This window comes from Camelus dromedarius, unplaced genomic scaffold, assembly GCF_036321535.1.
Source record: "Camelus dromedarius isolate mCamDro1 unplaced genomic scaffold, mCamDro1.pat HAP1_SCAFFOLD_179, whole genome shotgun sequence".
Classification (NCBI taxonomy): Eukaryota; Metazoa; Chordata; class Mammalia; order Artiodactyla; family Camelidae; genus Camelus; species Camelus dromedarius.
This window is the reverse complement of record NW_026989756.1, coordinates 688,760-713,448: the sequence shown is the minus strand read 5'-3', so window position 1 is coordinate 713,448 and position 24,689 is coordinate 688,760.

Sequence of the window (24,689 nt, the reverse complement as noted above, 5' to 3'; positions counted from 1 at the left end):
GAACGAACGTCTCTCCACTTGCTCAGTTCTGAGAGATAAGAGTGTGTGAAAGCCGTCCTTCACCTAGCTTGTTGGGAACACAAAGTTTCTTTTCAGTTGCAAACTCCATTCCATACATATATATGGGGAGGTAGAAGCTCCAACTCGGTTTTACAGTGAAAACTGCAGGAACTTCAAACCGGCACTAGGAAACACACTGAGGAAGCAGAGAAAAAGTGCCTCCTGCATCCCGTTCCCTTGGTGCTAGATGAACGAACGTCTCTCCACTTGCTCAGTTGTGAGAGATATGTATGTGTGAAAGCCGTCCATCACCTAGCTTGTTGGGAACACAAAGTTTCTTTTCAGTTGCAAACTCCATTCCATACATTTATATGGGGAGGTACTAGCTCCAACTCGGTTTGACAGTGACAACTGCAGGGACTTCATACCGGCACTAGGAAACAGACTGAGAATGCAGAGAAAATATGTCTCCTGCAAACCGTTCCCTTGGTGCTAGATGAACGAACGTCTCTTCACTTGCTCGGTTCAGAGAACTAAGTGTGTGTGAAAGCCGTACTTCACCTAGCTTGTTGGGAACACAAAGTTTCTTTTCAGTTGCAAACTCCATTCCATAAATATATATGGGGAGGTACTAGCTCCAACTCGGTTTTACAGTGAAAACTGCAGGAACTTCAAACCGGCAGTAGGAAACAGAGTGAGAAAGCAGAGAAAATGTGTCTCCTGCAACCCGTTCCCTTGGTGCTAGATGAACGAAAGTCTCTTCACTTGCTCAGTTCTGAGAAATAAGTGTGTGTGAAAGCCGAACTTCACCTAGCTTGTTGGGAACACAAAGTTTCTTTTCAGTTGCTAACTCCATTCCATACATATATATGGGGAGGTACTAGCTCCAACTCGTTTTGACAGTGAAAACTGCAGGAACTTCAAACCGGCACTAGGAAACAGACTGAGAAAGCAGAGAAAAAGTGTCTCCTGCAACCCGTTCCCTTGGTGCTAGATGAACGAACGTCTCTCCACTTGCTCAGTTCTGAGAGATAAGTGTGTGTGAAAGCCGTCCTTCACCTAGCTTGTTGGGAAAACAAAGTTTCTTTTCAGTTGTAAACTCAATTCCATACATATATATGGGGTGATACTAGCTCCAAATCGGTTTGACAGTGAAAACTGCAGGAACTTCAAACCGGCACTAGGAAACAGACTGAGAAAGCAGAGAAAAAGTGTCTCCTGCAACCCGTTCCCTAGGTGCTAGATGAACGAATGTCTCTCCACTTGCTCAGTTCTGAGAGATAAGTGTGTGTGAAAGCCGTCCTTCAACTAGCTTGTTGGGAACACAAAGTTTCTTTTCAGATGCAAACACCATTCCATACATTTATATGGGTAGGTACAAGCTCCAACTCGGTTTTACAGTGATAACTGCAGGAACTTCAAACCGGCACTAGGAAACAGACTGAGGAAGCAGAGAAAAAGTGTCTCCTGCAACCTGTTCCCTTGGTGCTAGATGAACGAACGTCTTTCCACTTGCTCAGTTCTGAGAGATATGTATGTGTGAAAGCCGTCCTTCACCTAGCTTGTTGGGAAAACAAAGTTTCTTTTCAGTAGCAAACTCCATTCCATACATATATATGGGGAGGTACTAGCTCCAACTCGGTTTGACAGTGAAAACTGCAGGAACTTCAAACCGGCACTAGGAAACAGACTGAGAAAGCAGAGAAAAAGTGTCTCCTGCAACCCGTTCCCTTGGTGCTAGATGAACGAAAGTCTCTCCACTTGCTAAGTTCTGAGAGATAACTGTGTGTGAAAGCCGTCCTTCACATAGCTTGTTGGGAACACAAAGTTTCTTTTCAGTTGCAAACTCCATTCCATACATATATATGGGGAGGTACAAGCTCCAACTCGGTTTTACAGTGAAAACTGCAGGAACTTCATACCGGCACTAGGAAACAGACTGAGAATGCAGAGAAAAATTGTCTCCAGCAACCCGTTCCCTTGGTGCTAGATGAACGAACGTCTCTTCACTTGCTCAGTTCTGAGAAATAAGTGTGTGTGAAAGCCGTCCGTCACATAGCTTGTTGGGAACACAAAGTTTCTTTTCAGTTGCAAACTCCATTCCATACATATATATGGGGAGGTACAAGCTCCAACACGGTTTTACAGTGAAAACTGCAGGAACTTCAAACCGGAACTAGGAAAGAGACTGAGGAAGCAGAGAAATTATGTCTCCTGCAAACTGTTCCCTTGGTGCTAGATGAACGAACCTCTCTCCACTTGCTAAGTTCTGAGAGATATGTATGTGTGAAAGCCGTCCTTCACCTAGGTTGTTGGGAACACAAAGTTTCTTTTCAGTTGCAAACTCCATTCCATACATATATATGGGGAGGTACTAGCTCCAAAAAGGTTTTACAGTGAAAACTGCAGGAACTTCCAACCGGCACTAGGAAACAGACTGAGAAAGCAGAGAAATAGTGTCTCCTGCAACCCGTTCCCTTGGTGCTAGATGAACGAACGTCTCTCCACTTGCTCAGTTCTGAGAGATAAGTGTGTGTGAAAGCCGTCCTTCAACTAGCTTGTTGGGAACACAAAGTTTCTTTTCAGTTGCAAACTCCATTCCATACATATATATGGGGAGGTACAAGCTCCAACTCTGTTTTACAGTGAAAACTGCAGGAACTTCATACCGGCACTAGGAAACAGACTGAGAATGCAGAGAAAAAGTGTCTCCTGCAACCCGTTCCCTTGGTGCTAGATGAACGAAAGTCTCTCCACTTGCTAGGTTCTGAGAGATAAGTGCGTGTGAAAGCCGTCCTTCACCTAGCTTGTTGGGAACACAAAGTTTCTTTTCAGTTGCAAACACCATTCCATACATATATATGGGGAGGTAGAAGCTCCAACTCGGTTTTACAGTGAAAACTGCAGGAACTTCAAACCGGCAGTAGGAAACAGATTGAGAAAGCAGAGAAAAATTGTCTCCTGCAACCCGTTCCCTTGGTGCTAGATGAACGAACGTCTCTCCACTTGCTCAGTTCTGAGGGATAAGTGCGTGTGAAAGCCGTCCTTCACATAGCTTGTTGGGAACACAAAGTTTATTTTCAGTTGCAAACCCCATTCCATACATATATAAGGGGAGGTACTAGCTCCAACTCGGTTTTACAGTGAAAACTGCAGGAACTTCAAACCGGCACTAGGAAACAGACTGAGAAAGCTGAGAAAAAGTGTCTCCTGCAAACCGTTCCCTTGGTGCTAGATGAACGAACGTCTCTCCACTTGCTCAGTTCTGAGAGATAAGAGTGTGTGAAAGCCGTCCTTCACCTAGCTTGTTGGGAACACAAAGATTCTTTTCAGTTGCAAACTCCATTCCATACATATATATCGGGAGGTACAAGCTCCAACTCGGTTTTACAGTGAAAACTGCAGGAACTTCAAACCGGCACTAGGAAACAGACTGAGAATGCAGAGAAAAAGTGTCTCCTGCAACCCGTTCCCTTGGTGCTAGATGAACGAAAGTCTCTCCACTTGCTAGATTCTGAGAGATAAGTGCGTGTGAAAGCCGTCCTTCACCTAGCTTGTTGGGAACACAAAGTTTCTTTTCAGTTGCAAACTCCATTCCATACATATATATGGGGAGGTAGAAGCTCCAACTCGGTTTTACAGTGAAAACTGCAGGAACTTCAAACCGGCAGTAGGAAACAGAGTGAGAAACAGAGAAAAATTGTCTCCTGCAACCCGTTCCCTTGGTGCTAGATGAACGAACGTCTCTCCACTTTCTCAGTTCTGAGAGATAAGTGCGTGTGAAAGCCGTCCTTCACCTAGCTTTTTGGGAACACAAAGTTTCTTTTCAGTTGCAAACTCCATTCCAAACATATATAAGGGGAGGTACTAGCTCCAACTTGGGTTTACAGTGAAAACTGCAGGAACTTCAAACCGGCACTAGGAAACAGAATGAGAAAGCTGAGAAAAAGTGTCTCCTGCAACCCGTTCCCTTGGTGCTAGATGAACGAACGTCTCTCCACTTGCTCAGTTCTGAGAGATAAGAGTGTGTGAAAGCCGTCCTTCACCTAGCTTGTTGGGAACACAAAGTTTCTTTTCAGTTGCAAACTCCATTCCATACATATATATGGGGAGGTACAAGCTCCAACTCGGTTTTACAGTGAAAACTGCAGGAACTTCAAACAGGCACTAGGAAACATTCTGAGAAAGATGAGAAAAAGTGTCTCCTGCAACCCGTTCCCTTGGTGCTAGATGAACGAACGTCTCTCCACTTGCTCAGTTCTGAGAGATAAGAGTGTGTGAAAGCCGTCCTTCACCTAGCTTGTTGGGAACACAAAGTTTCTTTTCAGTTGCAAACTCCATTCCATACATATATATGGGGAGGTACAAGCTCCAACTCGGTTTTACAGTGAAAACTGCAGGAACTTCAAACCGGCACTAGGAAACACACTGAGGAAGCAGAGAAAAAGTGCCTCCTGCATCCCGTTCCCTTGGTGCTAGATGAACGAACGTCTCTCCACTTGCTCAGTTGTGAGAGATATGTATGTGTGAAAGCCGTCCATCACCTAGCTTGTTGGGAACACAAAGTTTCTTTTCAGTTGCAAACTCCATTCCATACATTTATATGGGGAGGTACTAGCTCCAACTCGGTTTGACAGTGACAACTGCAGGGACTTCATACCGGCACTAGGAAACAGACTGAGAATGCAGAGAAAATATGTCTCCTGCAACCCGTTCCCTTGGTGCTAGATGAACGAACGTCTCTTCACTTGCTCGGTTCAGAGAACTAAGTGTGTGTGAAAGCCGTCCTTCACCTAGCTTGTTGGGAACACAAAGTTTCTTTTCAGTTGCAAACTCCATTCCATACATATATATGGGGAGGTACTAGCTCCAACTCGGTTTTACAGTGAAAACTGCAGGAACTTCAAACCGGCAGTAGGAAACAGAGTGAGAAAGCAGAGAAAATGTGTCTCCTGCAACCCGTTCCCTTGGTGCTAGATGAACGAAAGTCTCTTCACTTGCTCAGTTCTGAGAAATAAGTGTGTGTGAAAGCCGAACTTCACCTAGCTTGTTGGGAACACAAAGTTTCTTTTCAGTTGCAAACTCCATTCCATACATATATATGGGGAGGTACTAGCTCCAACTCGTTTTGACAGTGAAAACTGCAGGAACTTCAAACCGGCACTAGGAAACAGACTGAGAAAGCAGAGAAAAAGTGTCTCCTGCAACCCGTTCCCTTGGTGCTAGATGAACGAAAGTCTCTCCACTTGCTAAGTTCTAAGAGATAACTGTGTGTGAATGCCGTCCTTCACATAGCTTGTTGGGAACACAAAGATTCTTTTCAGTTGCAAACTCCATTCCATACATATATATGGGGAGGTACAAGCTCCAACTCGGTTTTACAGAGAAAACTGCAGGAACTTCATACCGGCACTAGGAAACAGACTGAGAATGCAGAAAAAAATTGTCTCCAGCAACCCGTTCCCTTGGTGCTAGATGAACGAACGTCTCTTCACTTGCTCAGTTCTGAGAAATAAGTGTGTGTGAAAGCCGTCCGTCACATAGCTTGTTGGGAACACAAAGTTTCTTTTCAGTTGCAAACACCATTCCATACATATATATGGGGAGGTAGAAGCTCCAACTCGGTTTTACAGTGAAAACTGCAGGAACTTCAAACCGGCAGTAGGAAACAAATTGAGAAAGCAGAGAAAAATTGTCTCCTGCAACCCGTTCCCTTGGTGCTAGATGAACGAACGTCTCTCCACTTGCTCAGTTCTGAGGGATAAGTGCGTGTGAAAGCCGTCCTTCACCTAGCTTGTTGGGAACACAAAGTTTATTTTCAGTTGCAAACCCCATTCCATACATATATAAGGGGAGGTACTAGCTCCAACTCGGTTTTACAGTGAAAACTGCAGGAACTTCAAACCGGCACTAGGAAACAGACTGAGAAAGCTGAGAAAAAGTGTCTCCTGCAAACCGTTCCCTTGGTGCTAGATGAACGAACGTCTCTCCACTTGCTCAGTTCTGAGGGATAAGAGTGTGTGAAAGCCGTCCTTCACCTAGCTTGTTGGGAACACAAAGTTTCTTTTCAGTTGCAAACTCCATTCCATACATATATATCGGGAGGTACAAGCTCCAACTCGGTTTTACAGTGAAAACTGCAGGAACTTCAAACCGGCACTAGGAAACAGACTGAGAAAGCAGAGAAAAAGTGTCTCCTGCAACCCGTTCCCTTGGTGCTAGATGAACGAAAGTCTCTCCACTTGCTAGATTCTGAGAGATATGTGCGTGTGAAAGCCGTCCTTCACCTAGCTGGTTGGGAACACAAAGTTTCTTTTCAGTTGCAAACTCCATTCCATACATATATATGGGGAGGTAGAAGCTCCAACTCGGTTTTACAGTGAAAACTGCAGGAACTTCAAACCGGCAGTAGGAAACAGAGTGAGAAACAGAGAAAAATTGTCTCCTGCAACCCGTTCCCTTGGTGCTAGATGAACGAACGTCTCTCCACTTTCTCAGTTCTGAGAGATAAGTGCGTGTGAAAGCCGTCCTTCACCTAGCTTTTTGGGAACACAAAGTTTCTTTTCAGTTGCAAACTCCATTCCATACATATATAAGGGGAGGTACTAGCTCCAACTTGGGTTTACAGTGAAAACTGCAGGAACTTCAAACCGGCACTAGGAAACAGACTGAGAAAGCAGAGAAAAAGTGTCTCCTGCAACCCGTTCCCTTGGTGCTAGATGAACGAACGTCTCTCCACTTGCTCAGTTCTGAGAGATAAGAGTGTGTGAAAGCCGTCCTTCACCTAGCTTGTTGGGAACACAAAGTTTCTTTTCAGTTGCAAACTCCAATCCATACATATATATGGGGAGGTACAAGCTCCAACTCGGTTTTACAGTGAAAACTGCAGGAACTTCAAACCGGCACTAGGAAACAGTCTGAGAAAGATGAGAAAAAGTGTCTCCTGCAACCCGTTCCCTTGGTGCTAGATGAACGAACGTCTCTCCACTTGCTCAGTTCTGAGAGATAAGAGTGTGTGAAAGCCGTCCTTCACCTAGCTTGTTGGGAACACAAAGTTTCTTTTCAGTTGCAAACTCCATTCCATACATATATATGGGGAGGTACAAGCTCCAACTCGGTTTTACAGTGAAAACTGCAGGAACTTCAAACCGGCACTAGGAAACACACTGAGGAAGCAGAGAAAAAGTGCCTCCTGCATCCCGTTCCCTTGGTGCTAGATGAACGAACGTCTCTCCACTTGCTCAGTTGTGAGAGATATGTATGTGTGAAAGCCGTCCATCACCTAGCTTGTTGGGAACACAAAGTTTCTTTTCAGTTGCAAACTCCATTCCATACATTTATATGGGGAGGTACTAGCTCCAACTCGGTTTGACAGTGACAACTGCAGGGACTTCATACCGGCACTAGGAAACAGACTGAGAATGCAGAGAAAATATGTCTCCTGCAACCCGTTCCCTTGGTGCTAGATGAACGAACGTCTCTTCACTTGCTCGGTTCAGAGAACTAAGTGTGTGTGAAAGCCGTCCTTCACCTAGCTTGTTGGGAACACAAAGTTTCTTTTCAGTTGCAAACTCCATTCCATACATATATATGGGGAGGTACTAGCTCCAACTCGGTTTTACAGTGAAAACTGCAGGAACTTCAAACCGGCAGTAGGAAACAGAGTGAGAAAGCAGAGAAAATGTGTCTCCTGCAACCCGTTCCCTTGGTGCTAGATGAACGAAAGTCTCTTCACTTGCTCAGTTCTGAGAAATAAGTGTGTGTGAAAGCCGAACTTCACCTAGCTTGTTGGGAACACAAAGTTTCTTTTCAGTTGCAAACTCCATTCCATACATATATATGGGGAGGTACTAGCTCCAACTCGTTTTGACAGTGAAAACTGCAGGAACTTCAAACCGGCACTAGGAAACAGACTGAGAAAGCAGAGAAAAAGTGTCTCCTGCAACCCGTTCCCTTGGTGCTAGATGAACGAAAGTCTCTCCACTTGCTAAGTTCTAAGAGATAACTGTGTGTGAATGCCGTCCTTCACATAGCTTGTTGGGAACACAAAGTTTCTTTTCAGTTGCAAACTCCATTCCATACATATATATGGGGAGGTACAAGCTCCAACTCGGTTTTACAGAGAAAACTGCAGGAACTTCATACCGGCACTAGGAAACAGACTGAGAATGCAGAGAAAAATTGTCTCCAGCAACCCGTTCCCTTGGTGCTAGATGAACGAACGTCTCTTCACTTGCTCAGTTCTGAGAAATAAGTGTGTGTGAAAGCCGTCCGTCACATAGCTTGTTGGGAACACAAAGTTTCTTTTCAGTTGCAAACTCCATTCCATACATATATATGGGGAGGTACAAGCTCCAACACGGTTTTACAGTGAAAACTGCAGGAACTTCAAACCGGAACTAGGAAACAGACTGAGGAAGCAGAGAAATTATGTCTCCTGCAAACTGTTCCCTTGGTGCTAGATGAACGAACCTCTCTCCACTTGCTCAGTTCTGAGAGATATGTATGTGTGAAAGCCGTCCTTCACCTAGGTTGTTGGGAACACAAAGTTTCTTTTCAGTTGCAAACTCCATTCCATACATATATATGGGGAGGTAGAAGCTCCAACTCGGTTTTACAGTGAAAACTGCAGGAACTTCAAACCGGCAGTAGGAAACAGAGTGAGAAACAGAGAAAAATTGTCTCCTGCAACCCGTTCCATTGGTGCTAGATGAACGAACGTCTCTCCACTTGCTCAGTTCTGAGAGATAAGTGCGTGTGAAAGCCGTCCTTCACATAGCTTTTTGGGAACACAAACTTTCTTTTCAGTTGCAAACTCCATTCCATACATATATAAGGGGAGGTACTAGCTCCAACTTGGGTTTACAGTGAAAACTGCAGGAACTTCAAACCGGCACTAGGAAACAGACTGAGAAAGCTGAGAAAAAGTGTCTCCTGCAACCCGTTCCCTTGGTGCTAGATGAACGAACGTCTCTCCACTTGCTCAGTTCTGAGAGATAAGAGTGTGTGAAAGCCGTCCTTCACCTAGCTTGTTGGGAACACAAAGTTTCTTTTCAGTTGCAAACTCCATTCCATACATATATATGGGGAGGTACAAGCTCCAACTCGGTTTGACAGTGACAACTGCAGGGACTTCATACCGGCACTAGGAAACAGACTGAGACTGCAGAGAAAATATGTCTCCTGCAACCCGTTCCCTTGGTGCTAGATTAACGAACGTCTCTTCACTTGCTCGGTTCAGAGAACTAAGTGTGTGTGAAAGCCGTCCTTCACCTAGCTTGTTGGGAACACAAAGTTTCTTTCCAGTTGCAAACTCCATTCCATACATATATATGGGGAGGTACTAGCTCCAACTCCGTTTTACAGTGAAAACTGCAGGAACTTCAAACCGGCAGTAGGAAACAGAGTGAGAAAGCAGAGAAAATGTGTCTCCTGCAAACCGTTCCCTTGGTGCTAGATGAACGAAAGTCTCTTCACTTGCTCAGTTCTGAGAAATAAGTGTGTGTGAAAGCCGAACTTCACCTAGCTTGTTGGGAACACAAAGTTTCTTTTCAGTTGCAAACTCCATTCCATACATTTATATGGGGAGGTACTAGCTCCAACTCGTTTTGACAGTGAAAACTGCAGGAACTTCAAAACGGCACTAGGAAACAGACTGAGAAAGCAGAGAAAAAGTGTCTCCTGCAACCCGTTCCCTTGGTGCTAGATGAACGAAAGTCTCTCCACTTGCTAAGTTCTGAGAGATAACTGTGTGTGAAAGCCGTCCTTCACATAGCTTGTTGGGAACACAAAGTTTCTTTTCAGTTGCAAACTCCATTCCATACATATATATGGGGAGGTACAAGCTCCAACTCGGTTTTACAGAGAAAACTGCAGGAACTTCATACCGGCACTAGGAAACAGACTGAGAAAGCAGAGAAAAAGTGTCTCCTGCAACCCGTTCCCTTGGTGCTAGATGAACGAAAGTCTCTCCACTTGTTAAGTTCTAAGAGATAACTGTGTGTGAATGCCGTCCTTCACATAGCTTGTTGGGAACACAAAGTTTCTTTTCAGTTGCAAACTCCATTCCATACATATATATGGGGAGGTACAAGCTCCAACTCGGTTTTACAGAGAAAACTGCAGGAACTTCATACCGGCACTAGGAAACAGACTGAGAATGCAGAGAAAAATTGTCTCCAGCAACCCTTTCCCTTGGTGCTAGATGAACGAACGTCTCTTCACTTGCTCAGTTCTGAGAAATAAGTGTGTGTGAAAGCCGTCCGTCACATAGCTTGTTGGGAACACAAAGTTTCTTTCCAGTTGCAAACTCCATTCCATACATATATATGGGGAGATACTAGCTCCAACTCCGTTTGACAGTGAAAACTGCAGGAACTTCAAACCGGCACTAGGAAACAGATTGAGAAAGCTGACAAAAAGTGTCTCCTGCAACCCGTTCCCTTGGTGCTAGATGAATGAACGTCTCTCCACTTGCTCAGTTCTGAGAGATATGTGCGTGTGAAAGCCGTCCTTCACCTAGCTTGTTGGGAACACAAAGTTCCTTTTCAGTTGCAAACTCCATTCCATACATATATATGGGGAGGTAGAAGCTCCAAATCGGTTTTACAGTGAAAACTGCAGGAACTTCAAACCGGCACTAGGAAACAGACTGAGAAAGCAGAGAAAAAGTGTCTCCTGCAACCCGTTCCCTTGGTGCTAGATGAACGAACGTCTCTCCACTTGCTCAGTTCTGAGAGATAAGTGTGTGTGAAAGCCGTCCTTCACCTAGCTTGTTGGGAAAACAAAGTTTCTTTTCAGTTGTAAACTCAATTCCATACATATATATGGGGTGATACTAGCTCCAAATCGGTTTGAAAGTGAAAACTGCAGGAACTTCAAACCGGCACTAGGAAACAGACTGAGAAAGCAGAGAAAAAGTGTCTCCTGCAACCCGTTCCCTAGGTGCTAGATGAACGAATGTCTCTCCACTTGCTCAGTTCTGAGAGATAAGTGTGTGTGAAAGCCGTCCTTCAACTAGCTTGTTGGGAACACAAAGTTTCTTTTCAGATGCAAACACCATTCCATACATTTATATGGGTAGGTACAAGCTCCAACTCGGTTTTACAGTGATAACTGCAGGAACTTCAAACCGGCACTAGGAAACAGACTGAGGAAGCAGAGAAAAAGTGTCTCCTGCAACCTGTTCCCTTGGTGCTAGATGAACGAACGTCTTTCCACTTGCTCAGTTCTGAGAGATATGTATGTGTGAAAGCCGTCCTTCACCTAGCTTGTTGGGAACACAAAGTTTCTTTTCAGTAGCAAACTCCATTCCATACATATATATGGGGAGGTACTAGCTCCAACTCGGTTTGACAGTGAAAACTGCAGGAACTTCAAACCGGCACTATTAAACAGACTGAGAAAGCAGAGAAAAAGTGTCTCCTGCAACCCGTTCCCTTGGTGCTAGATGAACGAAAGTCTCTCCACTTGCTAAGTTCTGAGAGATAACTGTGTGTGAAAGCCGTCCTTCACATAGCTTGTTGGGAACACAAAGTTTCTTTTCAGTTGCAAACTCCATTCCATACATATATATGGGGAGGTACAAGCTCCAACTCGGATTTACAGTGAAAACTGCAGGAACTTCATACCGGCACTAGGAAACAGACTGAGAATGCAGAGAAAAATTGTCTCCAGCAACCCGTTCCCTTGGTGCTAGATGAACGAACGTCTCTTCACTTGCTCAGTTCTGAGAAATAAGTGTGTGTGAAAGCCGTCCGTCACATAGCTTGTTGGGAACACAAAGTTTCTTTTCAGTTGCAAACTCCATTCCATACATATATATGGGGAGGTACAAGCTCCAACACGGTTTTACAGTGAAAACTGCAGGAACTTCAAACCGGAACTAGGAAAGAGACTGAGGAAGCAGAGAAATTATGTCTCCTGCAAACTGTTCCCTTGGTGCTAGATGAACGAACCTCTCTCCACTTGCTAAGTTCTGAGAGATATGTATGTGTGAAAGCCGTCCTTCACCTAGGTTGTTGGGAACACAAAGTTTCTTTTCAGTTTCAAACTCCATTCCATACATATATATGGGGAGGTACTAGCTCCAAAAAGGTTTTACAGTGAAAACTGCAGGAACTTCCAACCGGCACTAGGAAACAGACTGAGAAAGCAGAGAAATAGTGTCTCCTGCAACCCGTTCCCTTGGTGCTAGATGAACGAACGTCTCTCCACTTGCTCAGTTCTGAGAGATAAGTGTGTGTGAAAGCCGTCCTTCAACTAGCTTGTTGGGAACACAAAGTTTCTTTTCAGTTGCAAACTCCATTCCATACATATATATGGGGAGGTACAAGCTCCAACTCTGTTTTACAGTGAAAACTGCAGGAACTTCATACCGGCACTAGGAAACAGACTGAGAATGCAGAGAAAAAGTGTCTCCTGCAACCCGTTCCCTTGGTGCTAGATGAACGAAAGTCTCTCCACTTGCTAGGTTCTGAGAGATAAGTGCGTGTGAAAGCCGTCCTTCACCTAGCTTGTTGGGAACACAAAGTTTCTTTTCAGTTGCAAACACCATTCCATACATATATATGGGGAGGTAGAAGCTCCAACTCGGTTTTACAGTGAAAACTGCAGGAACTTCAAACCGGCAGTAGGAAACAGATTGAGAAAGCAGAGAAAAATTGTCTCCTGCAACCCGTTCCCTTGGTGCTAGATGAACGAACGTCTCTCCACTTGCTCAGTTCTGAGGGATAAGTGCGTGTGAAAGCCGTCCTTCACATAGCTTGTTGGGAACACAAAGTTTATTTTCAGTTGCAAACCCCATTCCATACATATATAAGGGGAGGTACTAGCTCCAACTCGGTTTTACAGTGAAAACTGCAGGAACTTCAAACCGGCACTAGGAAACAGACTGAGAAAGCTGAGAAAAAGTGTCTCCTGCAAACCGTTCCCTTGGTGCTAGATGAACGAACGTCTCTCCACTTGCTCAGTTCTGAGAGATAAGAGTGTGTGAAAGCCGTCCTTCACCTAGCTTGTTGGGAACACAAAGATTCTTTTCAGTTGCAAACTCCATTCCATACATATATATCGGGAGGTACAAGCTCCAACTCGGTTTTACAGTGAAAACTGCAGGAACTTCAAACCGGCACTAGGAAACAGACTGAGAATGCAGAGAAAAAGTGTCTCCTGCAACCCGTTCCCTTGGTTCTAGATGAACGAAAGTCTCTCCACTTGCTAGATTCTGAGAGATAAGTGCGTGTGAAAGCCGTCCTTCACCTAGCTTGTTGGGAACACAAAGTTTCTTTTCAGTTGCAAACTCCATTCCATACATATATATGGGGAGGTAGAAGCTCCAACTCGGTTTTACAGTGAAAACTGCAGGAACTTCAAACCGGCAGTAGGAAACAGAGTGAGAAACAGAGAAAAATTGTCTCCTGCAACCCGTTCCCTTGGTGCTAGATGAACGAACGTCTCTCCACTTTCTCAGTTCTGAGAGATAAGTGCGTGTGAAAGCCGTCCTTCACCTAGCTTTTTGGGAACACAAAGTTTCTTTTCAGTTGCAAACTCCATTCCAAACATATATAAGGGGAGGTACTAGCTCCAACTTGGGTTTACAGTGAAAACTGCAGGAACTTCAAACCGGCACTAGGAAACAGAATGAGAAAGCTGAGAAAAAGTGTCTCCTGCAACCCGTTCCCTTGGTGCTAGATGAACGAACGTCTCTCCACTTGCTCAGTTCTGAGAGATAAGAGTGTGTGAAAGCCGTCCTTCACCTAGCTTGTTGGGAACACAAAGTTTCTTTTCAGTTGCAAACTCCATTCCATACATATATATGGGGAGGTACAAGCTCCAACTCGGTTTTACAGTGAAAACTGCAGGAACTTCAAACAGGCACTAGGAAACATTCTGAGAAAGATGAGAAAAAGTGTCTCCTGCAACCCGTTCCCTTGGTGCTAGATGAACGAACGTCTCTCCACTTGCTCAGTTCTGAGAGATAAGAGTGTGTGAAAGCCGTCCTTCACCTAGCTTGTTGGGAACACAAAGTTTCTTTTCAGTTGCAAACTCCATTCCATACATATATATGGGGAGGTACAAGCTCCAACTCGGTTTTACAGTGAAAACTGCAGGAACTTCAAACCGGCACTAGGAAACACACTGAGGAAGCAGAGAAAAAGTGCCTCCTGCATCCCGTTCCCTTGGTGCTAGATGAACGAACGTCTCTCCACTTGCTCAGTTGTGAGAGATATGTATGTGTGAAAGCCGTCCATCACCTAGCTTGTTGGGAACACAAAGTTTCTTTTCAGTTGCAAACTCCATTCCATACATTTATATGGGGAGGTACTAGCTCCAACTCGGTTTGACAGTGACAACTGCAGGGACTTCATACCGGCACTAGGAAACAGACTGAGAATGCAGAGAAAATATGTCTCCTGCAACCCGTTCCCTTGGTGCTAGATGAACGAACGTCTCTTCACTTGCTCGGTTCAGAGAACTAAGTGTGTGTGAAAGCCGTCCTTCACCTAGCTTGTTGGGAACACAAAGTTTCTTTTCAGTTGCAAACTCCATTCCATACATATATATGGGGAGGTACTAGCTCCAACTCGGTTTTACAGTGAAAACTGCAGGAACTTCAAACCGGCAGTAGGAAACAGAGTGAGAAAGCAGAGAAAATGTGTCTCCTGCAAACCGTTCCCTTGGTGCTAGATGAACGAAAGTCTCTTCATTGCTCAGTTCTGAGAAATAAGTGTGTGTGAAAGCCGAACTTCACCTAGCTTGTTGGGAACACAAAGTTTCTTTTCAGTTGCAAACTCCATTCCATACATATATATGGGGAGGTACTAGCTCCAACTCGTTTTGACAGTGAAAACTGCAGGAACTTCAAACCGGCACTAGGAAACAGACTGAGAAAGCAGAGAAAAAGTGTCTCCTGCAACCCGTTCCCTTGGTGCTAGATGAACGAACGTCTCTTCACTTGCTCAGTTCTGAGGGATAAGTGCGTGTGAAAGCCGTCCTTCACCTAGCTTGTTGGGAACACAAAGTTTATTTTCAGTTGCAAACCCCATTCCATACATATATAAGGGGAGGTACTAGCTCCAACTCGGTTTTACAGTGAAAACTGCAGGAACTTCAAACCGGCACTAGGAAACAGACTGAGAAAGCTGAGAAAAAGTGTCTCCTGCAAACCGTTCCCTTGGTGCTAGATGAACGAACGTCTCTCCACTTGCTCAGTTCTGAGAGATAAGAGTGTGTGAAAGCCGTCCTTCACCTAGCTTGTTGGGAACACAAAGTTTCTTTTCAGTTGCAAACTCCATTCCATACATATATATGGGGAGGTACTAGCTCCAACTCGGTTTTACAGTGAAAACTGCAGGAACTTCAAACCGGCAGTAGGAAACAGAGTGAGAAAGCAGAGAAAATGTGTCTCCTGCAAACCGTTCCCTTGGTGCTAGATGAACGAAAGTCTCTTCACTTGCTCAGTTCTGAGAAATAAATGTGTGTGAAAGCCGAACTTCACCTAGCTTGTTGGGAACACAAAGTTTCTTTTCAGTTGCAAACTCCATTCCATACATATATATGGGGAGGTACTAGCTCCAACTCGTTTTGACAGTGAAAACTGCAGGAACTTCAAACCGGCACTAGGAAACAGACTGAGAAAGCAGAGAAAAAGTGTCTCCTGCAACCCGTTCCCTTGGTGCTAGATGAACGAAAGTCTCTCCACTTGCTAAGTTCTAAGAGATAACTGTGTGTGAATGCCGTCCTTCACATAGCTTGTTGGGAACACAAAGTTTCTTTTCAGTTGCAAACTCCATTCCATACATATATATGGGGAGGTACAAGCTCCAACTCGGTTTTACAGAGAAAACTGCAGGAACTTCATACCGGCACTAGGAAACAGACTGAGAATGCAGAGAAAAATTGTCTCCAGCAACCCGTTCCCTTGGTGCTAGATGAACGAACGTCTCTTCACTTGCTCAGTTCTGAGAAATAAGTGTGTGTGAAAGCCGTCCGTCACATAGCTTGTTGGGAACACAAAGTTTCTTTTCAGTTGCAAACACCATTCCATACATATATATGGGGAGGTAGAAGCTCCAACTCGGTTTTACAGTGAAAACTGCAGGAACTTCAAACCGGCAGTAGGAAACAAATTGAGAAAGCAGAGAAAAATTGTCTCCTGCAACCCGTTCCCTTGGTGCTAGATGAACGAACGTCTCTCCACTTGCTCAGTTCTGAGGGATAAGTGCGTGTGAAAGCCGTCCTTCACCTAGCTTGTTGGGAACACAAAGTTTATTTTCAGTTGCAAACCCCATTCCATACATATATAAGGGGAGGTACTAGCTCCAACTCGGTTTTACAGTGAAAACTGCAGGAACTTCAAACCGGCACTAGGAAACAGACTGAGAAAGCTGAGAAAAAGTGTCTCCTGCAAACCGTTCCCTTGGTGCTAGATGAACGAACGTCTCTCCACTTGCTCAGTTCTGAGAGATAAGAGTGTGTGAAAGCCGTCCTTCACCTAGCTTGTTGGGAACACAAAGTTTCTTTTCAGTTGCAAACTCCATTCCATACATATATATCGGGAGGTACAAGCTCCAACTCGGTTTTACAGTGAAAACTGCAGGAACTTCAAACCGGCACTAGGAAACAGACTGAGAAAGCAGAGAAAAAGTGTCTCCTGCAACCCGTTCCCTTGGTGCTAGATGAACGAATGTCTCTCCACTTGCTAGATTCTGAGAGATAAGTGCGTGTGAAAGCCGTCCTTCACCTAGCTGGTTGGGAACACAAAGTTTCTTTTCAGTTGCAAACTCCATTCCATACATATATATGGGGAGGTAGAAGCTCCAACTCGGTTTTACAGTGAAAACTGCAGGAACTTCAAACCGGCAGTAGGAAACAGAGTGAGAAACAGAGAAAAATTGTCTCCTGCAACCCGTTCCCTTGGTGCTAGATGAACGAACGTCTCTCCACTTTCTCAGTTCTGAGAGATAAGTGCGTGTGAAAGCCGTCCTTCACCTAGCTTGTTGGGAACACAAAGTTTCTTTTCAGTTGCAAACTCCATTCCATACATATATAAGGGGAGGTACTAGCTCCAACTTGGGTTTACAGTGAAAACTGCAGGAACTTCAAACCGGCACTAGGAAACAGAATGAGAAAGCTGAGAAAAAGTGTCTCCTGCAACCCGTTCCCTTGGTGCTAGATGAACGAACGTCTCTCCACTTGCTCAGTTCTGAGAGATAAGAGTGTGTGAAAGCCGTCCTTCACCTAGCTTGTTGGGAACACAAAGTTTCTTTTCAGTTGCAAACTCCATTCCATACATTTATATGGGGAGGTACTAGCTCCAACTCGGTTTGACAGTGACAACTGCAGGGACTTCATACCGGCACTAGGAAACAGACTGAGAATGCAGAGAAAATATGTCTCCTGCAACCCGTTCCCTTGGTGCTAGATGAACGAACGTCTCTTCACTTGCTCGGTTCAGAGAACTAAGTGTGTGTGAAAGCCGTCCTTCACCTAGCTTGTTGGGAACACAAAGTTTCTTTTCAGTTGCAAACTCCATTCCATACATATATATGGGGAGGTACTAGCTCCAACTCCGTTTTACAGTGAAAACTGCAGGAACTTCAAACCGGCAGTAGGAAACAGAGTGAGAAAGCAGAGAAAATGTGTCTCCTGCAACCCGTTCCCTTGGTGCTAGATGAACGAAAGTCTCTTCACTTGCTCAGTTCTGAGAAATAAGTGTGTGTGAAAGCCGAACTTCACCTAGCTTGTTGGGAACACAAAGTTTCTTTTCAGTTGCAAACTCCATTCCATACATATATATGGGGAGGTACTAGCTCCAACTCGTTTTGACAGTGAAAACTGCAGGAACTTCAAACCGGCACTAGGAAACAGACTGAGAAAGCAGAGAAAAAGTGTCTCCTGCAACCCGTTCCCTTGGTGCTAGATGAACGAAAGTCTCTCCACTTGCTAAGTTCTAAGAGATAACTGTGTGTGAATGCCGTCCTTCACATAGCTTGTTGGGAACACAAAGTTTCTTTTCAGTTGCAAACTCCATTCCATACATATATATGGGGAGGTACAAGCTCCAACTCGGTTTTACAGAGAAAACTGCAGGAACTTCATACCGGCACTAGGAAACAGACTGAGAATGCAGAGAAAAATTGTCTCCAGCAACCCGTTCCCTTGGTGCTAGATGAACGAACGTCTCTTCACTTGCTCAGTTCTGAGAAATAAGTGTGTGTGAAAGCCGTCCGTCACATAGCTTGTTGGGAACACAAAGTTTCTTTTCAGTTGCAAACTCCATTCCATACATATATATGGGGAGGTACAAGCTCCAACACGGTTTTACAGTGAAAACTGCAGGAACTTCAAACCGGAACTAGGAAACAGACTGAGGAAGCAGAGAAATTATGTCTCCTGCAAACTGTTCCCTTGGTGCTAGATGAACGAACCTCTCTCCACTTGCTCAGTTCTGAGAGATATGTATGTGTGAAAGCCGTCCTTCACCTAGGTTGTTGGGAACACAAAGTTTCTTTTCAGTTGCAAACTCCATTCCATACATATATATGGGGAGGTAGAAGCTCCAACTCGGTTTTACAGTGAAAACTGCAGGAACTTCAAACCGGCAGTAGGAAACAGAGTGAGAAACAGAGAAAAATTGTCTCCTGCAACCCGTTCCATTGGTGCTAGATGAACGAACGTCTCTCCACTTGCTCAGTTCTGAGAGATAAGTGCGTGTGAAAGCCGTCCTTCACCTAGCTTTTTGGGAACACAAAGTTTCTTTTCAGTTGCAAACTCCATTCCATACATATATAAGGGGAGGAACTAGCTCCAACTTGGGTTTACAGTGAAAACTGCAGGAACTTCAAACCGGCACTAGGAAACAGACTGAGAAAGCTGAGAAAAAGTGTCTCCTGCAACCCGTTCCCTTGGTGCTAGATGAACGAACGTCTCTCCACTTGCTCAGTTCTGAGAGATAAGAGTGTGTGAAAGCCGTCCTTCACCTAGCTTGTTGGGAACACAAAGTTTCTTTTCAGTTGCAAACTCCATTCCATACATATATATGGGGAGGTACAAGCTCCAACTCGGTTTTACAGTGAAAACTGCAGGAACTTCAAACCGGCACTAGGAAACAGACTGAGAAAGATGAGAAAAAGTGTCTCCTGCAACCCGTTCCCTTGGTGCTAGATGAACGAACGTCTCTCCACTTGCTCAGTTCTGAGAGATAAGAGTGTGTGAAAGCCGTCCTTCACCTAGCTTGTTGGGAACACAAAGTTTCTTTTCAGTTGCAAACTCCATTCCATACATATATATGGGGAGGTACAAGCTCCAACTCGGTTTTACAGTGAAAACTGCAGGAACTTCAAACCGGCACTAGGAAACACACTGAGGGAGCAGAGAAAAAGTGCCTCCTGCATCCCGTTCCCTTGGTGCTAGATGAACGAACGTCTCTCCACTTGCTCAGTTCTGAGAGTTATGTATGTGTGAAAGCCGTCCATCACCTAGCTTGTTGGGAACACAAAGTTTCTTTTCAGTTGCAAACTCCATTCCATACATTTATATGGGGAGGTACTAGCTCCAACTCGGTTTGACAGTGACAACTGCAGGGACTTCATACCGGCACTAGGAAACAGACTGAGACTGCAGAGAAAATATGTCTCCTGCAACCCGTTCCCTTGGTGCTAGATTAACGAACGTCTCTTCACTTGTTCGGTTCAGAGAACTAAGTGTGTGTGAAAGCCGTCCTTCACCTAGCTTGTTGGGAACACAAAGTTTCTTTCCAGTTGCAAACTCCATTCCATACATATATATGGGGAGGTACTAGCTCCAACTCCGTTTTACAGTGAAAACTGCAGGAACTTCAAACCGGCAGTAGGAAACAGAGTGAGAAAGCAGAGAAAATGTGTCTCCTGCAAACCGTTCCCTTGGTGCTAGATGAACGAAAGTCTCTTCACTTGCTCAGTTCTGAGAAATAAGTGTGTGTGAAAGCCGAACTTCACCTAGCTTGTTGGGAACACAAAGTTTCTTTTCAGTTGCAAACTCCATTCCATACATTTATATGGGGAGGTACTAGCTCCAACTCGTTTTGACAGTGAAAACTGCAGGAACTTCAAAACGGCACTAGGAAACAGACTGAGAAAGCAGAGAAAAAGTGTCTCCTGCAACCCGTTCCCTTGGTGCTAGATGAACGAAAGTCTCTCCACTTGCTAAGTTCTGAGAGATAACTGTGTGTGAAAGCCGTCCTTCACATAGCTTGTTGGGAACACAAAGTTTCTTTTCAGTTGCAAACTCCATTCCATACATATATATGGGGAGGTACAAGCTCCAACTCGGTTTTACAGAGAAAACTGCAGGAACTTCATACCGGCACTAGGAAACAGACTGAGAATGCAGAGAAAAATTGTCTCCAGCAACCCGTTCCCTTGGTGCTAGATGAACAAACGTCTCTTCACTTGCTCAGTTCTGAGAAATAAGTGTGTGTGAAAGCCGTCCGTCACATAGCTTGTTGGGAACACAAAGTTTCTTTTCAGTTGCAAACTCCATTCCATACATATATATGGGGAGGTACAAGCTCCAACACGGTTTTACAGTGAAAACTGCAGGAACTTCAAACCGGAACTAGGAAACAGACTGAGGAAGCAGAGAAATTATGTCTCCTGCAAACTGTTCCCTTGGTGCTAGATGAACGAACCTCTCTCCACTTGCTCAGTTCTGAGAGATATGTATGTGTGAAAGCCGTCCTTCACCTAGGTTGTTGGGAACACAAAGTTTCTTTTCAGTTGCAAACTCCATTCCATACATATATATGGGGAGGTACTAGCTCCAAAACAATTTTACAGTGAAAACTGCAGGAACTTCAAACCGGCACTAGGAAACAGACTGAGAAAACAGAGAAAAAGTGTCTCCTGCAACCCGTTCCCTTGGTGCTAGATGAACGAACGTCTCTCCACTTGCTCAGTTCTGAGAGATAAGTGTGTGTGAAAGCCGTCCTTCACCTAGCTTGTTGGGAACACAAAGTTTCTTTTCAGTTGCAAATTCCATTCCATACATATATATGGGGAGGTACAAGCTCCAACTCTGTTTTACAGTGAAAACTGCAGGAACTTCATACCGGCACTAGGAAACAGACTGAGAATGCAGTGAAAAAGTGTCTCCTGCAACCCGTTCCCTTGGTGCTAGATGAACGAACGTCTCTCCACTTGCTCAGTTCTGAGAGATAAGAGTGTGTGAAAGCCGTCCTTCACCTAGCTTGTTGGGAACACAAAGTTTCTTTTCAGTTGCAAACTCCATTCCATACATATATATGGGGAGGTACAAGCTCCAACTCGGTTTTACAGTGAAAACTGCAGGAACTTCAAACCGGCACTAGGAAACAGACTGAGAATGCAGAGAAAAAGTGTCTCCTGCAACCCGTTCCCTTGGTGCTAGATGAACGAAAGTCTCTCCACTTGCTAGATTCTGAGAGATAAGTGCGTGTGAAAGCCGTCCTTCACCTAGCTTGTTGGGAACACAAAGTTTCTTTTCAGTTGCAAACTCCATTCCATACATATATATGGGTAGGTAGAAGCTCCAACTCGGTTTTACAGTGAAAACTGTAGGAACTTCAAACCGGCAGTAAGAAACAGAGTGAGAAAGCAGAGAAAAATTGTCTCCTGCAACCCGTTCCCTTGGTGCTAGATGAACGAACGTCTCTCCACTTGCTCAGTTCTGAGAGATAAGTGCGTGTGAAAGCCGTCCTTCACCTAGCTTTTTGGGAACACAAAGTTTCTTTTCAGTTGCAAACTCCATTCCATACATATATAAGGGGAGGTACTAGCTCCAACTTGGGTTTACAGTGAAAACTGCAGGAACTTCAAACCGGCACTAGGAAACAGACTGAGAAAGCTGAGAAAAAGTGTCTCCTGCAACCCGTTCTCTTGGTGCTAGATGAACGAACGTCTCTCCACTTGCTCAGTTCTGAGAGATAAGAGTGTGTGAAAGCCGTCCTTCACCTAGCTTGTTGGGAACACAAAGTTTCTTTTCAGTTGCAAACTCCATTCCATACATATATATGGGGAGGTACAAGCTCCAACTCGGTTTTACAGTGAAAACTGCAGGAACTTCAAACCGGCACTAGGAAACAGACTGAGGAAGCAGAGAAAAAGTGCCTCCTGCAACCCGTTCCCTTGGTGCTAGATGAACGAACGTCTCTCCACTTGCTCAGTTCTGAGAGATATGTATGTGTGAAAGCCGTCCATCACCTAGCTTGTTGGGAACACAAAGTTTCTTTTCAGTTGCAAACTCCATTCCATACATATATATGGGGAGGTACTAGCTCCAACTCGGTTTGACAGTGACAACTGCAGGAACTTCATACCGGCACTAGGAAACAGACTGAGAATGCAGAGAAAATGTGTCTCCTGCAACCCGTTCCCTTGGTGCTAGATGAACGAACGTCTCTTCACTTGCTCGGTTCAGAGAACTAAGTGTGTGTGAAAGCCGTCCTTCACCTAGCTTGTTGGGAACACAAAGTTTCTTTTCAGTTGCAAACTCCATTCCATACATATATATGGGGAGGTACTAGCTCCAACTCGGTTTGACAGTGAAAACTGCAGGAACTTCAAACCGGCAGTAGGAAACAGAGTGAGAAAGCAGAGAAAATGTGTCTCCTGCAACCCGTTCCCTTGGTGCTAGATGAACGAAAGTCTCTTCACTTGCTCAGTTCTGAGAAATAAGTGTGTGTGAAAGCCGAACTTCACCTAGCTTGTTGGGAACACAAAGTTTCTTTTCAGTTGCAAACTCCATTCCATACATATATATGGGGAGGTACAAGCTTCAACTCGGTTTTACACTGAAAACTGCATGAACGTCAAACCGGCACTTGGAAACAGACAGAGGAAGCAGGGAAAAAGTGTCTCCTGCAACCCGTTCCCTTGGTGCTAGATGAACGAAAGTCTCTCCACTTGCTCAGTTCTGAGAGATAAGTGTGTGTGAAAGCCGTCCTTCACCTAGCTTGTTGGGAACACAAAGTTTCTTTTCAGTTGCAAACTCCATTCCTTACATATATATGGGGAGGTACAAGCTCCAACTCGGTTTTACAGTGAAAACTGCAGGAACTTCAAACCGGCACTTGGAAACAGACTGAGGAAGCAGAGAAATTATGTCTCCTACAACCTGTTCCCTTGGTGCTAGATGAACGAACGGCTCTCCACTTGCTCAGTTCTGAGAGATATATATGTGTGAAAGCCGTCCTTCACTTAACTTGTTGGGAACACAAAGTTTCTTTTCAGTTGCAAACTCCATTCCATACATATATATGGGGAGGTACTAGATCCAACTCGTTTTTACAGTGAAAACTGCAGGACCTTCAAACCGGCACTAGGAAACATTCTGAAAAATCAGAGAATAGTGTCTCCTTCAACCCGTTCCCTTGGTGCTAGATGAACGAAAGTCTCTCCACTTGCTCAGTTCTGAGAGATAAGTGTGTGTGAAAGCCGTCCTTCACCTAGCTTGTTGGGAACACAAAGTTTCTTTTCAGTTGCAAACTCCATTCCATACATATATATGGGGAGGTACTAGATCCAACTCGTTTTTACAGTGAAAACTGCAGGACCTTCAAACCGGCACTAGGAAACATTCTGAAAAATCAGAGAATAGTGTCTCCTTCAACCCGTTCCCTTGGTGCTAGATGAACGAAAGTCTCTCCACTTGCTCAGTTCTGAGAGATAAGTGTGTGTGAAAGCCGTCCTTCACCTAGCTTGTTGGGAACACAAAGTTTCTTTTCAGTTGCAAACTCCATTCCATACATATATATGGGGAGGTACAAGCTCCAACTAGGTTTTACAGTGAAAACTGCAGGAACTTCATACCGGCACTAGGAAACAGACTGAGAATGCAGAGAAAAAGTGTCTCCTGCAACCCGTTCCCTTGGTGCTAGATGAACGAAAGTCTCTCCACTTGCTCAGTTCTGAGAGATAATTGCGTGTGAAAGCCGTCCTTCACCTAGCTTGTTGGGAACACAAAGTTTCTTTTCAGTTGCAAACTCCATTCCATACATATATATGGGGAGGTAGAAGCTCCAACTCGGTTTTACAGTGAAAACTGCAGGAACTTCAAACCGGCAGTAGGAAACACAGTGAGAAAGCAGAGAAAAAGTGTCTCCTGCAACCCGTTCCCTTGGTGCTAGATGAACGAACGTCTCTCCACTTGCTCAGTTCTGAGAGATAAGTGCGTGTGAAAGCCGTCCTTCACCTAGCTTGTTGGGAACACAAAGTTTCTTTTCAGTTGCAAACTCCATTCCATACATATATATGGGGAGGTACTAGCTCCAACTCGGTTTTACAGTGAAAACTGCAAGAACTTCAAACCGGCACTAGGAAACAGACTGAGAAAGCAGAGAAAAAGTGTCTCCTGCAACCCGTTCCCTTGGTGCTAGATGAACGAACGTCTCTCCACTTGCTCAGTTCTGAGAGATAAGAGTGTGTGAAAGCCGTCCTTCACCTAGCTTGTTGGGAACACAAAGTTTCTTTTCAGTTGCAAACTCCATTCCATACATATATATGGGGAGGTAGAAGCTCCAACTCGGTTTTACAGTGAAAACTGCAGGAACTTCAAACCGGCACTAGGAAACAGACTGAGAAAGCAGAGAAAAGTGTCTCCTGCAACCCGTTCCCTTGGTGCTAGATGGACGAACGTCTCTCCACTTGCTCAGTTCTGAGAGATAAATGTGTGTG